Source organism: Anas acuta, chromosome 6, assembly GCF_963932015.1.
Source record: "Anas acuta chromosome 6, bAnaAcu1.1, whole genome shotgun sequence".
Lineage (NCBI taxonomy): Eukaryota > Metazoa > Chordata > Aves > Anseriformes > Anatidae > Anas > Anas acuta.
In genome coordinates this window covers 35,649,651-35,668,585 of record NC_088984.1, presented here as the reverse complement: position 1 = coordinate 35,668,585, position 18,935 = coordinate 35,649,651, and the positions used below count along the sequence as shown (strand labels likewise).

At 48.7% G+C, this 18,935-nt stretch overlaps 1 long non-coding RNA gene across 1 annotated transcript; it reads left to right on the top strand.

The window, feature by feature from the left end:
- The first annotated feature begins 6,063 nt into the window (after window positions 1-6,063).
- On the top strand, window positions 6,064-18,861 carry LOC137858573 (uncharacterized). Its single transcript, XR_011097854.1, has 3 exons — window positions 6,064-6,792; window positions 8,825-9,005; window positions 18,315-18,861. It is a non-coding gene; the product is annotated as an uncharacterized lncRNA (long non-coding RNA).
- Window positions 18,862-18,935: the final 74 nt, after the last annotated feature.

The following is an 18,935-nucleotide window of genomic DNA, read 5'->3' as shown; positions in this document are numbered from 1 at the left end:
TAGGACGAACCCGCGCTGCTGTCTCCCTTCACCAGCCCAGCTCGCAGCGCTGGGCACCAAGCCAGAGGCAGCCGCTGAGACGCATTCAAACTTCCCCCCTGAGAGGCAGGGAAGTGTTTTTACAGTAGTTTTTTAGCGCTGTCCCTCTATTGTTAAATTTCAAACATTTTCCCACTCAGGTACCGCTTCCGCTCGCGTCCCAGGGGACACCTCAGCGCCCGGTCTGATGCTTCTCCCAGACGCCGGGAGGTAGAAGTCTCCTGAAGCCGGCTGCCCTGCGCAGACAGAGGATGGAAAGAGGTCTGGTAACTTTACAGCTGTTTTCACGCTTTTACATTTTAGTTTTAAAAAGGTTGCAGTGCGCCGAGACGGGTTAGGTGATAGCAAGGACTTCTAACATTAAGAAAGTAGATAAAGCGGGGGGATCCAGGGATGGAGGTAGCAGAACTGTCGCTCAGAAGACAACCTCTACATCAGCCCTTCTTTTTCTACAATAATTGCAAGCTACAGAGTCCTGGCCAGCAATTTTAAGCCTGAATCCCATCTAGGCGGATCTCTTGGTGACACAGGCCCTGCACGGTGCTCCAAGGTTTGCGATGCACGTCCCAGTGCACGCATAGCACCCATGCCCGTACACCCAGGTATAGCCACCCAGCCTTCTGCGCGTGCTTTTTCTACCCCTGCCCTCGGGGAGCTGGGTATCAGCTATGCACGGAAGAGCAAGGAGTCACTGCTGACAATTCTGGTTGGTTCCACGAGGTGATTTGGTTCCCCGTGACCTCCACAGGGTGAGAAATGGGCTTATTCACAGCGTGCGCAGGTCCCCAGGCAGGCGTGTGCTGCCGCTCCTGAAGGACTCTCCCTAGACATGGCTGCTTCAGGGTTCCTGCCACAGCGGGCTCTGCAAGAAAGATCAGATGCTCTGCCATATAAAACTGGCAAAACTGAATAGCGTGTGTGGTGGGGGGGAGGCACAGCACAGGGTTAGAGAGGGGGGAAGTGAGAGATTTGCTGTCACCTTTGTGGAGCTGAGAGCAGGGAGCATCTCTGCAGGAACGGATCCTTCCCTGCTCAGAGCACAGACCTCGCCAGCACAGTCTGACTCTTTGATGTGCTGTCTGATCAGATGAAAAAAAAAAAAAAAAAGATTAAAATCACACATGGCATAGGGACACTTTCATAATATACAGAGGAAACAGGCAGCTGATCGGTTCTCTATTTCCTCCGACTTCCCAGATTGCAAGATTGAGAAGGAATCTGAGTAGGATATGAGTTCCACAGAATCAAAGAAAAAAAATTAAAAAAAAAAAAAAATCAGCAGCAAGCAATTATATTCAAGGAGACAAGACGGCAAGGCAGACCCAGAGGCAACTCCAAGGCTGCCAACACAGCAGCTGGTATCGCTCCCCGAAGAGCTCCGCGCAGAACGTCTCCGTGGTTGGTCCCCAGCGTCTCCGACTGCCACCAGAAGCGCGGAGGGGCGGAGGAGGAGGAAGAGCAGAGCGCGGGGGCGTAGGTGCCGCCTCTCCCCCTCGCTGCAGTCTGCTTCCTTTAGCAGGTCACAACTGCTAGCTGGGTCGCAACACACACACACACACGCACAAGTATTACCGAAAATGCGTGTTGAAACATATTTCTCAAGGATGCTATTAATGCCTGGGAGGAAAACGCTCGAATTGTTTGCTCGGAATGGAGAAGACAAAAATGCATTGCATAAGCACTTATTTTCTTAGCTATCGTGGAGCAGGGTCTCGCGGCTGGAGCACGTGCCTGGGGCCAGGGAGGACTGCACGTGGCTTCTGGCGCTCTGCTGTGGATGGGGCGATGCCAGGCAGGTTATTTCACCTTCCACTACCTCCGTTTCCCCACTGGAGTCACGACGTGATGTCCTCACTGAAGCAGCTTTAGATCTGCTGGTGAAGAGTGCTAGGCGAGAGGCAAGCACGATTATTTAGCATCATAAATATTCATAGGATCCAGAGTTGGGCAATGGGCAGGGCTGGCTGGACCGATGACTGGCTACAGACCATGCCCCAGAAAGCCTGCAGCCTCCCAAACACTGCACAGGAACTCGTGCAAAGGAATGAAGAACAAATACGGAGCAGAATGTTTTGGTGATTTTCTTTTTTTCTTTCTTTTTTTTTTTTTTTGGCAGCTACACCACCTCACTGAATGCACGGTTAGGGAGAGTTCTGGAAGAGAACTTGCACACTTGGTGAATGTAAATGAGAAAGTGGCTTCAAATTAAAAGGACGGTCCCCACACAGATAGATAAGACCATGGGCAACGAGGGCAGAGAAGGCAGGCAAGGAAAAAGCCTGGGTGGAGATGAGGAAATGGAAGGGTGTGCAGGCTTCAGTGGGGGCAGAAAGCAGGGCACGATGGAGCAGAGTGGAGCTCCAAGAAGAAAAGAGATTTAAATTTGACAGGAGAATGAAAACCAGGGAACCAGGGTCAGGGCTGACGAGAGGAGGAAATTATCAACACTGCAAGTGATATCTTTCTATTGATTGCCAAATGAATAGATTTTACGGCCGGGAGCAACCGTGTACAATCATCATAGTCTGACCTCCTCTACCCTGAAGATCAAAGAATTTCATCTCGTCATTTGAATCAGATTAATCCCACGTAAACAAAATAGCACACTAATTATCGTTAGTTGGAGGGTGCAGATTCATCACAAAGACCCCATGCAAGCATATGGTGCATAAAACAAGACTGCAAAAATTTCTCATTTAGTCGTCATCCGAACAGGAAGGAAGGTGGAAATGACTCCATTTTCGATTTGTGCCCAACGTGGTATTTCAGCCGTGCCCGTTACAGACGGCAAGATGCTTATCAAGAATTGCACCTCCCGTGGGAAGCACAGATCTCGCTGCTGGCCTCCTTCGAGGCACAGACCCAAGCAATTTGAGCTTCCTCTGCCAAAGGCGTGGAAGAGCGGCACGAAGGGCTGCGGGTGCTTGCATCACGGAGCTCCCAGCAGGATGCTGCTCCCGAGACGCGTGTTACCTGTCTGACACCGTGCCCAGGACCCTGCCTGGCACAAGAAGGTCCCAGTGCTCCCGTCTCTGGTGTCACCCCAGGGCTTACGCAGAGCTGGGCGAGATACCTGATTAAATACGGAGCCCTAGAGGAACCCAACATGTTCGCAAGCTCAGCCTGCGTCTGATGAATACCTTCCTCTGAAAAGCACAGGGAGGAGGAGGAACTTCGGAGATGTCAAAATATACCATTTCAACGTTTTCAAAATAGCAGAGGTGAACTTGTTGCTTTGAGACGGCCTGTTTCTGATAAAAAGGACCCCCAAACTTTAAAACAGCAACAGCAAAGAAAATGGTAAAATTACTTTGGGAGCTCAATGCTCTGAGTATTAAACAAAACCACTGCTTAGGCTCAGATCAACCACTACAGCCAAATTAGAAACAACCTTTTTTATTTTTGTGTCATACATACCAACGCAGGTGCAACCTCAATATCTGTTTTGGAGAGCCCAGACCTCAGTTTTCCTTCTGTACCGCTCAGCCATAAAGCCAAAGTGGCCATGCTTCATCCATCCCTAGTGAAGATATGGAAAAAAATGTGAGAAAACACTAACAAATGGCAGGAAGGAATATAAAATTGTGGGCATACTTCATTGTAAGCTTGATAGGGTAAGGCTTGCATGACATCTCTGGAGGGCAGGAAAAGCATTGAAGACCTTACAAAGTTCCCCACGTTGTTACCGAAATTCTAACGGCTGCAAATTGCCATCCCTCCCACGCCCATCCTGGGCCACAACCGAACCGAAACTGGCTGCGGTGGGGGCAAGCGAGGCACAGGAGAAAGGTGCCAGAGGGGTCTCCAGGGTCCCGAAGTGCAATGAGGGGTGGAAAACTACCCCCGTGAGCCCCCAGGAGTTGCTCAGGACCCTCCTTTGTAGCCAAACCAAGCGATTGTTTAATTTGTGGGTCTGTAAAAATAGCAAAGCCAGCGGCAGGAAGGGATGGCAGGAGAAAGCAAGTGCGGAGTGAGTGACAGCGAGCGTGGCGCGGCACCTCCGGAGTGGGAGTTTGGCTTCGCAGGCAGTCACTCAGATCTCAGCGGTAGCCTGGGGCGGTTTTTGAGTTTGTAACTTTAATCTTTTAATCTTTCCCTCTCCCCGTGTGTGTGGGTGAGCGGCGCACATGGGTGGGTTGGTTCTGCAACACCTCTCCCTCATTTGCTGCTCTCCATCTGTACATGCAGTGGACCCGCGTTTAGGACACAATGGGTTAAAAGGGAAAAAGTACCCCAAAACCGAGACCATGAGCCCGCAACGGGCTGAGCCATCACCCCGAAGAATCAGCATTCAGCAGGAGGCAGATGAGGAGAGCCGGCACCCCAAATTTCCTGCAGACAAAGCAAGTCAGGGCCAGCAGCAGAGGCCTTCATTATGTACAGGTGATTAGGTAGAGAAGTGAGCACCAGACAGTAATTAAAAACACAAACCACGCTTAACCTGGCACCGAAAGCACAGAAGTACACCTGGCTGGGGGTGCTGGCACCTGAGAGCAGCACTCTGCCAACCCGTGCAGCAGTGCCCTCCAAAAGCAGCACCCAAACTCCTTGCCGGAGCCCCCAGGTTAGCGCTCGCTGCAGCTTTGGACAAGCCTCTCGCCACAAACACGGAAAGCCAGAGGGCAAAAGCTTGACCTGACAGAGAGCCACTCGTGTCTGCTGAGCTCCTCGTGCTTTACGGGGACTTGAGTACCCAAATGCTAAGTGCATGAGCGGCATGCTCAGTGCCTCAGTCTATCCTTCTGTCAAACAGGGATGAGGATTTTCCACGTCACAGCATTTTGGGAAGCCCAGCAAAGAACCCTGGAGCCCACAGGTGAGAAAGCTGCAGAAGAGGGGAGCTCTGATTACACTCCAGGCCCTCTTTCCAAGTAAGGAGAAGGCTTCTGTGCTTCCCAGCTCCTCTCTTGGCAGTGATTTACGTGTAGGCAGTGGTCATAATCAGGAAGTGCCTCCTCCAATTTACAGCTGGTGATACCACCTGTGCCTCTCTAATTCCAGCCAAAACAACCACCTCCTCAAACCCACTTGTAAGGAAGGGCAGAGGATCCAGCAATGACAACGCCGAGGGAATAGCAAGGCTCTGGTTGAAGCGCTGACATTTTCCCCAGACGCATGCTGCTGTTCGCAGTGTTTTCTTGCTCCTTGTAAATGCAGTTGCCCTGCTCCCTGAGAGGAGTAGACCTGGGTAAAGGGGGAAAGCGCTGCAGAAGCACCGAGTGACAGGGCAGGCACAGGACAAGAAGAAAAGGTTAAAACGTTCACATCTTGTGGGCCAACGGGGGACCCACGTATGCGCCTGCCTGGCAGCTAGGAGGCAAGAAAATGGAGTCATTACTCATCGCTTAAATTCTGTCAAGGATTTTCTTTCTGGAAAGAAAACAGCAAGTCAGTAACCGATGGTGAGGCAGAGAACACTTGAGATATAAGTGCCTATCGGGGTGCGTGTATATACACATACTTGGCTGGTATATTCCTTTTGTCCCATGTGCTGATCTGTCCATCTTCTAAGAGCTCTTTCGTCCACGTAGCATGCCCATTTTTATTTTGAATTTTTATATTGACAATACCTAGCACCATTTTAAATTGCAAATGGTTCTCTCTACACATGAAGAAAATCACAAAACGAGGGTAAAGTGGTGATGCCAAGTGTTGTAGACCTCACGATCTATTTCCAACCAGCACTAAAGCCTTCAAAAGGACCCTGGGAAACAGGCTGGCTTCCAGCATATGGCTTTCAGTCCCTATCACTGCCCTTTCACTGATGTTTCCACTTCCAGATGAGCTGGAATGAGGTGAATTTTGTGTAGATGACAGCATACCACATTGTGGCTGTTCTTCAGAGAATCACAGAACAGGCTGCGATGTCTGAGACATGACCGAGAGGACGTTACGTCCCCGGGAGCACGAGCCAGGGTGAGTTCTCTGATTGCTAGGAGGGTTCACTCAGCATCACCCCGTGGCCGCTGCAGCCCTCCCATAGTGGCTGAAGCAATCCCCTGTTCATGGCAGGTCTCAGTGTCCGTCCCTCGTGGGGCACGTACCGTGGCCCTGTTCTGGTCTGACTGACAGGGCCCCTGCTGGCTGCTCTGGAGCAAGCAGTGCCAAGAGGTATCAAGTTTGAGGTTTATTAAATGCATTTCCAGTTAGTCGGGAGCTGTGGGTGCAAAAACCTCAAGGGAGTCACTTACTTTCATTGCAAATATCATTTCAGCCTTTCTGATGCCAGTGGAAAATTAATAACCTTTTGAGATAACTTAAGGGCACTCTAAAAGCTACCTAAAGAAAAAAAAAACAAAACAACACACCAGGATCAGAATGAAAACCAACAGTTTCTGATATCAGATAAAACACTCCCTTTCATCAGCATTTTCCTCTCTTCAGTAGCTCTTTTTTAACTTCATTTCACCCACTTCCCATAGCCTCAGAAAGTTATTTTTGAATGACCTGCTTACCACAGATTTCCTGAAGAGGCCCAACCATTTACACATCTTTCAGAAAGCACCTTGCTGTTGCCTCGTCCTATAATTATTCGCATACAAACCTGAAGTGGGCAGCTTCTCATCTTCCATTAATTTTTTTTTTTTTAAATAGATGATGAAAGCAGAAACAATTTAGCCGTACCGCTCTGTAAAGCTTTTGATCTGCAGCTCTCTTAGCCCAGCGCCGTCGTGACAAGCAAGCATGGGAACAACCCACTGCACGATAACCAAGAGCGTGCATTTGACGTTGCAGAAAGAAATCTGTCCAAAGGTACAAAGCAGACATCTTGCTGTCAGAGGCACTCCTGCCGTGATGCCTACAAGTCACTCTCTCCTTAGGAAAGTAGGATTTTGGGTTTTTTTTCTGCCGAGCTCTGTAAATGGAGTAGCTACTCCTCAAACTGATCCCACCATCTGCTAACTCCACACAGCACCCTCTTATCTCCTGACACGGGGGCTGTCTTGTCAACAGCATCCAGCACCGCGGGGCTCTGACCTGCGCTTGAGTCATCCTGGTGCTGCTGACAGACAGATGAAGAGCAACTCTTCTTCCTCCAGTCCTTAAAGACCTCTGGTGCTTGGGGCAAAGCAAACCCCCCGAAGCTTACATCCCATTACAGCTGCTGTTGATTTAGAGTAAGGTTTTCCTCCATCATTTCCTTCTAGCTGCTGCCTTGAGGTAGGGCAGCAAAATTTGTCTTCTGCTGGAGGGCCCAGGGACAGAGGGCACGAGTGAGAGCTGCACGGACTGGAATAAAGATTAGCCTCGTGGTATCTGCGGGTCTGGCAGGAGGCAACTGGTAGCTGAGACAGGCCCGCGAGACGCAGGATTTAACAGACCAAAAACAAAAAGTAACAAACAAACAGAAATCAAGGCCGTGGCTTGCTTTCCTCTGTGCAAGCTCGACAGCAGCGAGAAAGGTCACAGACATGCAGTGAAGGAAAATGCGTGCACGACCTTTTCAGAGGGGTTTGCTGAGAAACAAAGCAGAAAGCACACGCTCATGTTTGAGCAATATGCGGATCGCTGCAAGGTTCATTCCAACACTCGCTGCACAGGCCTTTTTGTTTTCAAAACGAGCTGCCAGCTTCTCAAAGACACGATAACATAGGATCGTGTTAAGGTGTTGATCCATCTTAATGTGGTGATTACTAGCAGGGCTGAGAGTTTCATCTGTTACCTAACGTTTCCTGTAATGACACCCTCTTTTGAGATGCTTTGATCTCGCTACACTTCAATCATTTGGATTAAATTTTCCACGTCAGGTATTTACCTTAAGTTAATATTTTAAAATCAATGCAGCTTTGTACCTGTTTGCAGGAGTCCGACACCCGCATCCTCCCTACACAAGGCATTGCAATCCCTCGCTAGAGCCCCTGCCCCAGGAGCACGTTAAGCAGGTCTGCTCTTACACCACAAGAAGGAGAGCTAGAGAGATGTTCCACATCACAGATTTTTGACAAGGGATGACGTTTTTGTAGGAATGAGCCATTTTGCTCATCCCATAGGCCTTATCTACATGCAGACCTACTTATAGCGCTGGCTGTAAGATCAGATAGCAGATCCCACACAGCGGTGGGGATTAACAAAGAAGCAGAACGCCCCAAGCTTGCTGCCAGCCGGCTGCCTTGCCATTGCAAAGAGCAACCAACCTCTAAAAGATGCTGAAAGAGGCCCAGCCACACCTGGCAAGCACTGCTTTCTCCCCACTGAGGAGCAGGGTTTTGGGTTCCCTGTCCTGTGCCTGGTGGCAGTGACGTAGCTCTGAGATGTCACTGAAAGTACCATGTGCAATTCTTACTTAGGGGGGGTTTGGTTACTTTTCTTCCGTTCTGTTTTTCTCAAGCAGGAATTTATTCGAGAGAGGATAAAGTGACTATGGGAGAGGAAAAAAAAAGTGTGAAAATGGAAAAAAAGTAGCTCGACATCATCAGAAATCTGTTTAATAGCGAGACTCTTTCAGGTCTGTTGAGAAGCATAACTGGTTCTCTCTAAGCAACAAGCAAAGTTACTAAACCACACTATTTTCCCTCAGCTAAAAAAGAGTTTAATCATTTAGATTTGAACCATATAGAAACATAACTGTTTCCCTCAGTCTTTTCACAGTACGCTGGCAAAGAAAGAGGCAAATGTTTATCTTATTATCCTATAAGCGCCAAAGGGTCTGACCTGGAGTACGTGCCCAAAAAATGGAGACTGAAATAGGAAGCGAGCCTTTCTGTCTGACGAAATGCTTTTATGGCTTATGGTCACAAAGCCCCTTGCATAGCATTTTCCTTTGTTTCCATTTCAATTCCTTTAGAAATTTCTGGTCAACAAAGAATGCAAGATCTGGGAAATCTGACCACAGCGTTGCAGGGAAAAGAAACTAAAAGGAGAAGAATCCTGGCAATTACAGTGGAATAAGACATAAGCATCGACAAAAACAATAATAATGGAGGGCCACTGCACCACTTACCTACGGATCCAAGCAGTAGTTTCAGGTAGGCTTTATTCTAGTAATAAAAATACCTCGGGGATATAGATATCCTCACAATCAATTTCTGAAGTCAAAAACTATTGCAAAGAGCTAGGCTAGATAAGAAAGATAACAGAGGTTAGATTTTCTGGTCTACATGGATTTTAGATTTACTGTCTCTTTCTACATGCCTGAACCTCATCCCTCCTCTTCACCTTAAGAGATAGCACATAGAAAGCCTATTACTAACTCATTACTGGAATTGCTCAGCAATTGTGTTAAGAGCACAATATGCCATAATCTCCTTTCGATTCAAAGAATTCATAGGTCAGACTTCAAAGCTGGCCTCTCATTTCCAAGCATACGTTTTGTTCGATCAGGATTTAACTGCGCATGTCAGCCACTCGATAGTCTCTGCATTCTGACACTGGGCAGAGCTGTGATTTATTGGGAGCACAGACCTGAAGGCAGCCAAGCTCTCGTGAATCAGGTTGTTCCTCTATGATCTACTGAGTGCAAAAACCAGTGCTTCCCAAATTCTTATTCACCATGCAATCCATCTGCACGGGCTCAGGAGCCTCCTCCTCGGTGGCCTGTGCTGGGGGAACCGCTGGGTCAGCACCCAACGGAGCTGCACTGGTAGATGTGAGCTTACGGACCCTGCATTGCCTCTCCCCTGCCTCCCGGAGCAGCAGCTGGGCCAGGAGCTGGTTCTGTGGGATCACAAGTGCTCCGTGGTGTTCGCAGAAGACTTGGGAGCAGATGAAAGCCTGGGTCCACATTCCCCCAAACATACCTGCCGGAGAAGTTCAGCGGGTATAGGGCGGGGAAATTAACTGTGCTAGATAAAGGAGAAGTATTAAAATCTTTGTATGCCTGGAGCAGTAAAGAAAACAAGAAAAGGAGTAGCAGCTCTCCAAAGGATACAGCTGCGTGCCACTCCTTTTTGGGGGTAAGCTGCGATATTTCAGTCTTACCTGCTGAATTCATGCCCAGGGAACTAGAAGCTAGATTAAAACTGTGTGTTTGGTTGTTGTTTTTTCTTTTTAAAATTATTATTTATATATTTATTTTTTAAATTATTTTACCAGCCCATCCTGCAGCATTCTTTATCTATGATCTAACAGCTCTTTTACCATTCACAACTTCTGTGATTTCCACCAGAGGGAAAAATGTGATAGGACTTTGCATGACTCATGGGTCTTGTGAAGTACTTTCAAATGGCTCATCTTTCGGGCATTTTAACTGGATTGAAGCACAGCAAAAACTTGAGTTCTGTAAAATGACCTGGACCCTGAGCTTCCACATAGAGTGCACAGAGTATATTTTGTGCTTTTTAAAGATGCCTTTTTTTTTTTTCCTCCCCTCTTCTGAAAGTATGTTAAACTGCTCTGGAAAGCCTGGCAAATATCTACCTGATTAAGCACGCACACAAAGGTTTCTGCATTCCTGGGTACACCCCTACATACCTGTACAAACCTTCAGATTTAAAAAAAAATAATAATAATAAATCAAGGCCAAAGTTTTCATCTGGCAAAGTACACCTGCAGATTTGGATACACTAAACCAATGAGAAAGATCAGCTGAAGCTTGTGCATGCGTGGTCACAGCTGCACTCTCAGCTTCTTGACCCAGAGACTCAGCTAACGTGAATCTGCACAAGGCCACCAAAACCAAGATTGCCTGAGATCCCTTGCATTTTTATCAGACAATTGCGATATGGGTTTTCCTTCCCACGTAGCCGTGATCTGCTTGTGTCCTTGTCTCCTTCATCTCCTTAGCGCTTCAGACTGAAGGGCAGGTAGCTGCATCCTTGTGGGCAGAAGAGAGAGGAAAGTCCCTGGAAATTGTTCTTCAGTGCAACTTCAAGTGAGAAAACCTGCTGCTGAAAGACAGGTTACAGGCTCAAAATGGTGGCATCCGAAAACCCCGACTTTTCCCACGTTAGGGAGAATTGTTGTGCTGCTGCTCTGAGTAATCCCCGTACAAGACTCACTACTAATAACAACAACAATAATAAAGGGCTGCAGAACAAATTTTGGTTTCTGGGTATCGTTCAGCTGGGAAACGCACCACAAAGGTCTGCTTTAGAAGCGCTGGGAAAGCTCGTTGTAGTTCAGAATGAAAGTATTAGGCAGATGTGACATTTAATATCTGAACTGTCATCAGAGAGGAAATCGCATTGTTACCTAAGTGGAAAAAAAAACAACACAACACTTCAAGAACGAGCATCAGGGGCCAGCTTCAGCCTTGGTGCAGCGCTGCTTGGTGCAGCCCCTAACATCCAGCTGGGAGTCCAGGCCCAAAACATCCCCTCTGCAGCTCCACATCCTCTTACTGCCATCCCTCGAGAAGCCAAAGTGAGCTTTCCTTCGCCCCGACTCCTCTCCGAGACGTCTCACCACTTGCTGCAAACTTCCAGTGCTGGGAAGGCTGCGCTGGGCTGCGCTGCAGGTAGATGGACTGAGTGCTGGCAGAGCGAGATGTCGCAGGAGGGGAGCTAATGGGGAAAAGTTTCACGTCTCAGTAGACAGAGACGAGCATTTCTCTCTAATAAGACGGGAGGATTTGACAGAATTTCCTGTGTTTTGAGCTTAGCACGCCTCTCTTAATAAAAACCAAGACTCCCTTCTTCTGACACGGCGCATTGTGCCTCGGATGAAATCCTTTTGAAGAACAATATGCACACACAATATAATCTGACATTATTCCAGTGCTACAGGGAACATCTTGAACATAATTGCACCACATGGAAGTTGACTCGCTACGAGAAAAACAGACTAAAAAGCTTTCACAACAAATCTGTAAACACATTTATGCTCCCAATAGCCATGATAAATCCAATTAAACAGCCAGGATGCGCTACAGACTGTCACTAAAGGAGTTAACAGAGTTTCTGGTGCATGGAATATAGCAGCACGAGGAAGAAGTCGCAGCTCCTAGCTGCCAGAGGTGCACCATCTTGTAGCCAAGCTGCACTTGGGAGGACCGGCAGCCAAACCAAGGCTCCTTAAGCCCTGCTCACCTGTATCCCGTCCACACTGGCACTGCATTGTTAAAAAATACGTGGTTAGTGATAACAGCCGCTCTTCTGGAGCCAGTTAAGTAGAGGACGTGGTTCTAGCCTGATGTTCTGCCACTGACACACCGAAAGCAAGCAGCAGATATTAGTCTTGTCAGAGTTTCTCAGGAGGAAGGGAAACTTTTCGAGCAGGCTCGCAGAAGCAGCGCTGTCTGGTGCTGAGGCCCCCCGAAAGCAGGTCCAGGACATTAGCCATTTAGCTAAGAGTTCAGAGCTTCATGGCTAATTAGCCTTCAAATTAACGGAGTGCACTGACCCCCCGTGCATCCCACCCTCCTGCTGCAACAGGACATTGCTCGTGTTCAGTCTCCCTGCTCCTATTTTCTCCCCAGCTGCAGAAATTCTGGAGCACTGTCTTCGGCAAATACAGCAGCTATTGTCTTTTCCCCTGGGACAGCAGCTCTCAAGTAATATCTACAGAAAACACCTCAGAATTAACGAGCACAATAGCATCAGCGTCTCTAAACACTGCTTCCTCGTAGCAAAAGAGATCCAGCCGGAGCGCACCATGATGGGTTCTAGCATTATTGTTATGATTTTTGATTCAGCTTGCTTCCTGCTTTCCCCCCTAAACGAGGCACCCGAAGGATGCTGATTCCTGCAGACAGTCCCCGGAGGAGCTCTGGGCCGTGCTATCCCCACAGCCAAGAAACCCCAGCTCTGTTTCTGCTTTCGTTACCAGTTTCTGTGCACGTAATCGTTAGTCCCTCTGCAATATTTTGATTTCCGCTGTTCTTCTGTGAACGTCTCGAGCCTCCCTTTTCAGTAGATGTAGCCATCGGCTCTCAGAGCTGTGGTGCTGACTCACAGCGAAAGAAACTGAGGTAACCCCGGCCTGAACGCCCGGCTGGGAGTAAAACCATCAACGGGAAACATTCACGGAGACATTGATGCCTATGGAACAGCCAACTGGTTGGAGGATTGCAAGCCTCAGTTGCTTAAAGATGCTTTAAAAGCATCTCATTCTCCAGGATGGCTGTGTGCAGAGCAGGATGGTCCCTGAGCTGATCCTGGCCCACAGAAATTCAGAAATGGGCGAGTGCTCCTGGCCTGCTGGCTTCCTTTGGGCATCCGAGCTGCCGAAGCCACACCTGTCTGGCTCACACACGTTGTTCAAATGTTTGCAGAGCTCCTGGCCACCTTGAGCAACAGCGAGTAGGCTCGAGAGCTTCATGAGTGTTTCCAGGTGTGTCTGAGATCCTCCTGACCTCCTTAAACTGCAGCTCGCTTGGCTGGCGGAGCTGGCAAGGTGCGCGGGTGCGTTTGGGACTTTTACCCTCTTTGAAGCAGTGAGCGGCGTCTGCAAGCTTAGCGGTGCCGCGGCGCGTCCCTCAGCTGAGGGAGCTTGCTCGGAGCTAGGAACTGCCGAAGGTCCGGATCAGCTGGCAAGAAACACCTGCCTGTAGATGCCTTCCTCTGGAAAAAACATTCTGGGAACCCAAGCTTGAGGTTTAATGAAACAGAACAATTGCTGACGCTTCCAGACTGCATCGCTTTTAAAATTAGGAGCTTAAAAAGTTGGTGTGATTTCTCCCCCCTCAGGAATCACGCTTGTGCCTCCATTACTTCATGCAGACCTAATCCTGAGGTGGGATTGTCCTTGGAGGAGCACGGCACCCGCCCTGCTTCTCAGAGCTGTGGTTCCCAGCTCTCTGTGCCAGCTCTGTAAGGCAGGATGCCCACCCGCGCAGTGTACGTGTTCTCCGCTCTCAGCTAGACAAGGAAAAACGCATCTTTTACCAGCTGCTTGTCCTGCTAACAGCATGGGCAGGGAGCTCCTGCTCTGCGTGCTCCAGAGATGCACACTAATACCCAAACAAGCTGGGGTTTCACAATTAGTAGTTTCAGCACAAGAGGAATCCCACAGACTTCAGCAGAAGCAGCACGGCACAGACAGCGCGGTGTAACGCTGTACAGCCCTCGGACAAGCACCACGGCAAGGGCATTTGGCAAGCACCGCTGTAGCATTTGGCACTGGAACAGAAAACAGAAACCTGCCAGCGCTTTGAAGGGAGCACCTCCCTCCCCTCCTTGCCACTGGATCCTTTCAGTTATTCTTCCTTATCTCAGCAGGATAGGTGCCAGAACTGAAAAGATTCACTTTGTGGGGAGGATGGAGCGGGGAAAGGATTATTTTATGCTTGTTTTGTTCTTCTGCGCTTTCTTTAAGCTTCCCTGGCCACTGCCAGAGACAGGAGCCTGGGCTTGTCCAACCTTTCATCTGAGTCAGTACAGGGAGCCTGATGTTCACTTCTCAGCTGGCACGACAGGAAAACAACAACGACAAAAAAAAAATCCACATTTGTACTCTTCTGCAGTCGCTGTCACTAAAATCCCCAGCTGTTGTCAGCGAGAGCTAATATTAATACCAGGAAAGGCTGAAATGACTGCAGCAGAGCATATTTGTGAGGCTCTGTTTGAGGCACATCCTGCATTCCTCAAGTGTCGGCAGGAGCGGGTGCAAAATGCCTGCACATCCTGGCTCCCCCTGCCCGGGGGCTCCGCACTGCATTGCTGTCCTTCCCCCCCCACGGTATTCGCACAGGACAGCCTGGCAATCACCTGATTTTGGGGAAAGGTACCGGAAAGTTGCCTATGTGCAACCCTTCAGGTAACGCCGTTACTCACATATTTCCACCTAACCACTCGACAGCCCTTTTTTCCTCGTCTCTCCCATGTTTACATTGAGGTAGGGAAAAAATGCAGTAGTCAAAAAATTCTTGATGAGGGGAAAAAAAAAAAAAAAAAAGAAAGAAGTAATTTACCAGCCTGTCTGGAGATGCATTTGTATCAAGATACATGTTTGCTGTCATAAAATATGCCAGGTATTTTACTCCAAACCTGAAAGAGACAAACTCTTCTCAGATCCACCTATTATTAAAGCACCCTGAGCAGGCTAAGAAACTTTATAAGGGAGGAGGACTGTGTCTGAAAGCAGGAAAGGAAGAAATTTCAAGAAGCCAGGAGTGCTGGGAGTGGAGGGGATGAATGCCAAACTGGCATACTCCACTAATAATGGGATGGCAAACCTGGGATTTTTTTTTGGGGGGGAGAGAGGTAAAGAAGTACTGAGATGTGCAGGTAAGCAAGGCAGGCTGTGAAAAGAAGCGCTGAACAACCGAGAATGACCAGGCTCTGAAAGAGCAGAAGGGTTACAGAGTTTGCAAATGCTTCGTTCAGGGTGTGTTAAGAACACACAGCCTGAGCTGGACCAGTCTGAGCATGCACAGAAAAGAAAATAGGAAGCAGCAAGACACCCAAAAACTCAATGGATCAAATGGCAGACGAGAAGCACAGGCTACCTTTGTACTGTCCCCAGAAGTTTTAAGACAGGCTGTCCATTTGGGGCCTTTTGGATATCAGCATGGCTCAGGTTGCCCTTTCTTGCTCAACATCTGCTTTGTTAAAACCACCGACGACTGCTTCAGACACAAAGCGCTGGGCTGCGGCACACGGGGCCACGGAAGCCGTTCTCTTGAGTCCTTCTGTCCTTGACACCTTGGCTTGGTTATTTTGCATCTGATCTCTGGGCTAGGATCTGTTTACTACAGCCCACCTGCACAGTCAAAAGGAAGTAATAGATTTTGGTAACTGCATGTAAATCACTGGCCCAAGAGCCCAAAGTGCTTGTTTCTGAGCCGTGCCATCCCACCACACGCTGTTTTCCAGCATTGCCAGCCACCAGCCTCGTTTATCCTTCACGTGTCTTTTCGGAGGAATCGCCTTTCCCCCACCACGCAGCACAAACGTGGGCTCCCTCGCATCAGCGTGGCCATCTGCCTGTCCTATATCGAGCAAAAGTTCCTCAGAGGAGAAGGTGTTTTATTTTAGGGCTTTGCTAGTAAGCAGATAACCAACTGTAAGCCTGTTTTTTATCCGTTTCGTGTGCTAGATGTCCTTAAAGCATCCAGGCAGCTTTCAAAGTGTTTGTTCTGATGGTCTCCCCCCATGAATTTTCTTGTAATATTGGGACCTTTCTCCACGGGAGGTATTAATGCCTACACACCATCCCAGGGCACGCTCACAGCTGCTCTAAGACCAAATGATTGCTATTACTTTGTTACCCCAGCCTCCTTCTAGCTCTGCAGTAAGAGTTGGGAGTGGAAGAGGCTAAAAACCTGATAACTGGTTGGAGGAGCCTGCCCTTTCCTGGCTCCTTGCTCTGCACCGTCAGCGTAGCAGCAGGCTGCTTATTTTGGGACTGGATGGCTGCAGCATGTCCTGGGGATATGCTCAGCTCCAGCACTGTGCTTTGTGCCTTGGTGTACGCCCTGCCGCAGGGGTGAGGCCCTCCAGTGAAGGTGACTTCCCTGTGCCAAGCTGCTCGCGTGCCTGTGCACGGTCTTGGTGCAGGAGCTGGTCATTTGCCTAGGGTCGGAGCCAGCATCTTATCAACCTTCGTGCAAACAGCACCCAGGGCCTCAGAGAAGGAAGCTGGGAAGGGCAGTTAACAAGTGAATACACTGAGAGTACAGGGACTTCTGCTACAAGTCAGCTTATTTAACTAGCATTTTAAAAGAGGCTCAGATTTTACTCTCAAAAGCTTGAGTTAAAAGGGCTTTGCTTTCCTACAGCTGCCTGGGTCACGAACATGCTCTTAACATTTTCCCCTCATACGAGACAAGTCTCTGCTTGTAGAGGAGATGGGCAGAAAAGCTATTTCTGTGGAGCAGTAAGTGATTTGCAGAGCTGTGGTATCAGTGGGAATTGGAAACGCTTTGCAGGGCTGCATGTGAAGTAACTGAAATGGCTTGGGCTCTTTTTTCCTTAGGCTGCTTCAGTGCTCCTTTAGGTAAGTAACAAGATCCATCCAATTTAAACATGGGAGTTAAGAGGTGACTGAAAGAAAAGAAATCTATAATATATTAATCAGAGCAAATTTAACATCACTAATAAGAGCTCCGGGTCAAAAAAAAAAAAAAAACAAAAAAAAAAAAACAAACACAACAACCAAACCCAAACTGCCTCCCTACTGCAGATGCAGAGCAAAGGAGGAGTCCAGTAAGATTTGTATCACTGCTTCCTTGCTACAAATATAGCTACATTTGGCGTGCTAAAAATAAACTAGATAAATATTTAAGGCCCACTGCTACTTCGCAGAAGCCTGGAGCTGAATTTGCTTGCTGTTGTGTACAGCAGGAATAACATCAATGGGATCAATGAACGTACGCCGAAATACTTGGCTGAAGGCAGAGCACAGCACCGTGTTCCCAGAAATTGCAGAAGCATCCTCCCCCAAACACGCTGCCAGCAGCAGCCCGAGCTCTCCTCCCTTCTGACCTAGAGGTCCCTCTGAGACCGGTGGGAAAGCAAGCGTCCCACGAACGCGGGGTTAAATGCCAGGAAGGCTGCGGAAGGCACACAAAACGGGAAGAGCCACGTCACTCGGAGCATTTCACCTCAAAACACCGGGATTGCCTTGGGTTGCCTGACCCCCCAGCAGTGATAGAACAGCAAAACGTGTTCTGGCACTTCGGTTTTTCAAAGCACGGGTGGCTACAGTAAGCGCCCTGCACTCAGATTAAACATGCAAAGGTTTAAGAAAAAAATATATAAATAACAGCATAATGCAAAAATACAGCCCTTTTGCCTAATCAGTAAAATATGACACAGGTAACCTTTCAAAATCCATTTCCATTGTGCATTTATAAGCTTGGCCTGGAGAAAGATCGTAAAAGATTATCTACTGCCTGGAGCAGTTTAGGAGATATAAATATCCCTTGTAGAGCAGCACCTAGCTCAGTATCTATACATGTCAAATAAAAGAGAGATTACCATAAAACTACTGGAAAAAATAAGTAGCTATACTTATCTTTTGTAAATAGTTTTGCTCCCCAAAAAATAACACAGTGTTTTGCCAGTGAAATACTTCAAACTAATGCACTCCTGAAAAAACAGCTGGAGATGAACAAAATAGTCTCAAATGGCTCTTCTGTCTAATTTTAACTCTCAGAGACCATTTACATCAAATAAAACGACAACATAATGTACCTGATAATAAATTGCATTGTTTGCGAGGGCACTTACGGCACACAAATTATTTGCATTACCGGAATAAACATTCAACAGAAGCCGCCAAAACACATGAAACTATGTGGAAGGGAACAGAGGAGTGCTTCATCCTGAGTCAACGAAGGGAAAAAAATCCCAGAAATAGGCTCAGGCACGTATAGGTGTTGTGTTATCCTGACTACGTGGGAAAGCTGCAGACACAAAGGCCGCCTGGTTTTCTATTTTTCCCGTCTTTTCCAGGAAACCAGACACAAAGTACCTGGCTTATGGATCTCCAGCAGCTGTGGATGGCACAGCCCAGCGCCCACAGGCCGGCCTGGGGAAGGAGAAACGCCATCGCTTTCACAAGCCTGCAGCCACCCGGCCCAGCCAAAGGCAGGTAGACCGCCCCGTAACCGCCAACAAAGCCCACAGCTTGGTGATGTCAGGAGAGGGAAGGGGAAAAAAATAATCAGAGGAAGCGCCCTGAGTCATCTGGAGCACAGAACGAGGTGTTGGTGGCACAGCTGGGAACTCAGCCCTCGCCAGCTGCAGCTGGGGGCAGGGGGCTGAAAGAGGGTGGCGAGCAGCACCTGGTGGGTGCCTCCTCCCCGGGGACGGGGACAGGGACGGGGACAGGGACAGGGGGTGATGGCTCCTGAGAGCAGCACCCAAGGTGCAGGGCTGTGGGGAGCCTCGCACCAGGCTGTGTGTGGCAAGCGGTGTGAGCAGCCAGGCACGGGCAGGGCTCAGCATTACACCCAGCGTCCCCCTCAGCTCCTGAGCAGCTCAACAAGGGCACTGCAGGCCCTGGGGCGGTCTGACCGAGGAGCTTGTCCTCGCCACAAAACCGAGCCAAGAGCCCGAGGGCCCCCCCCCAGC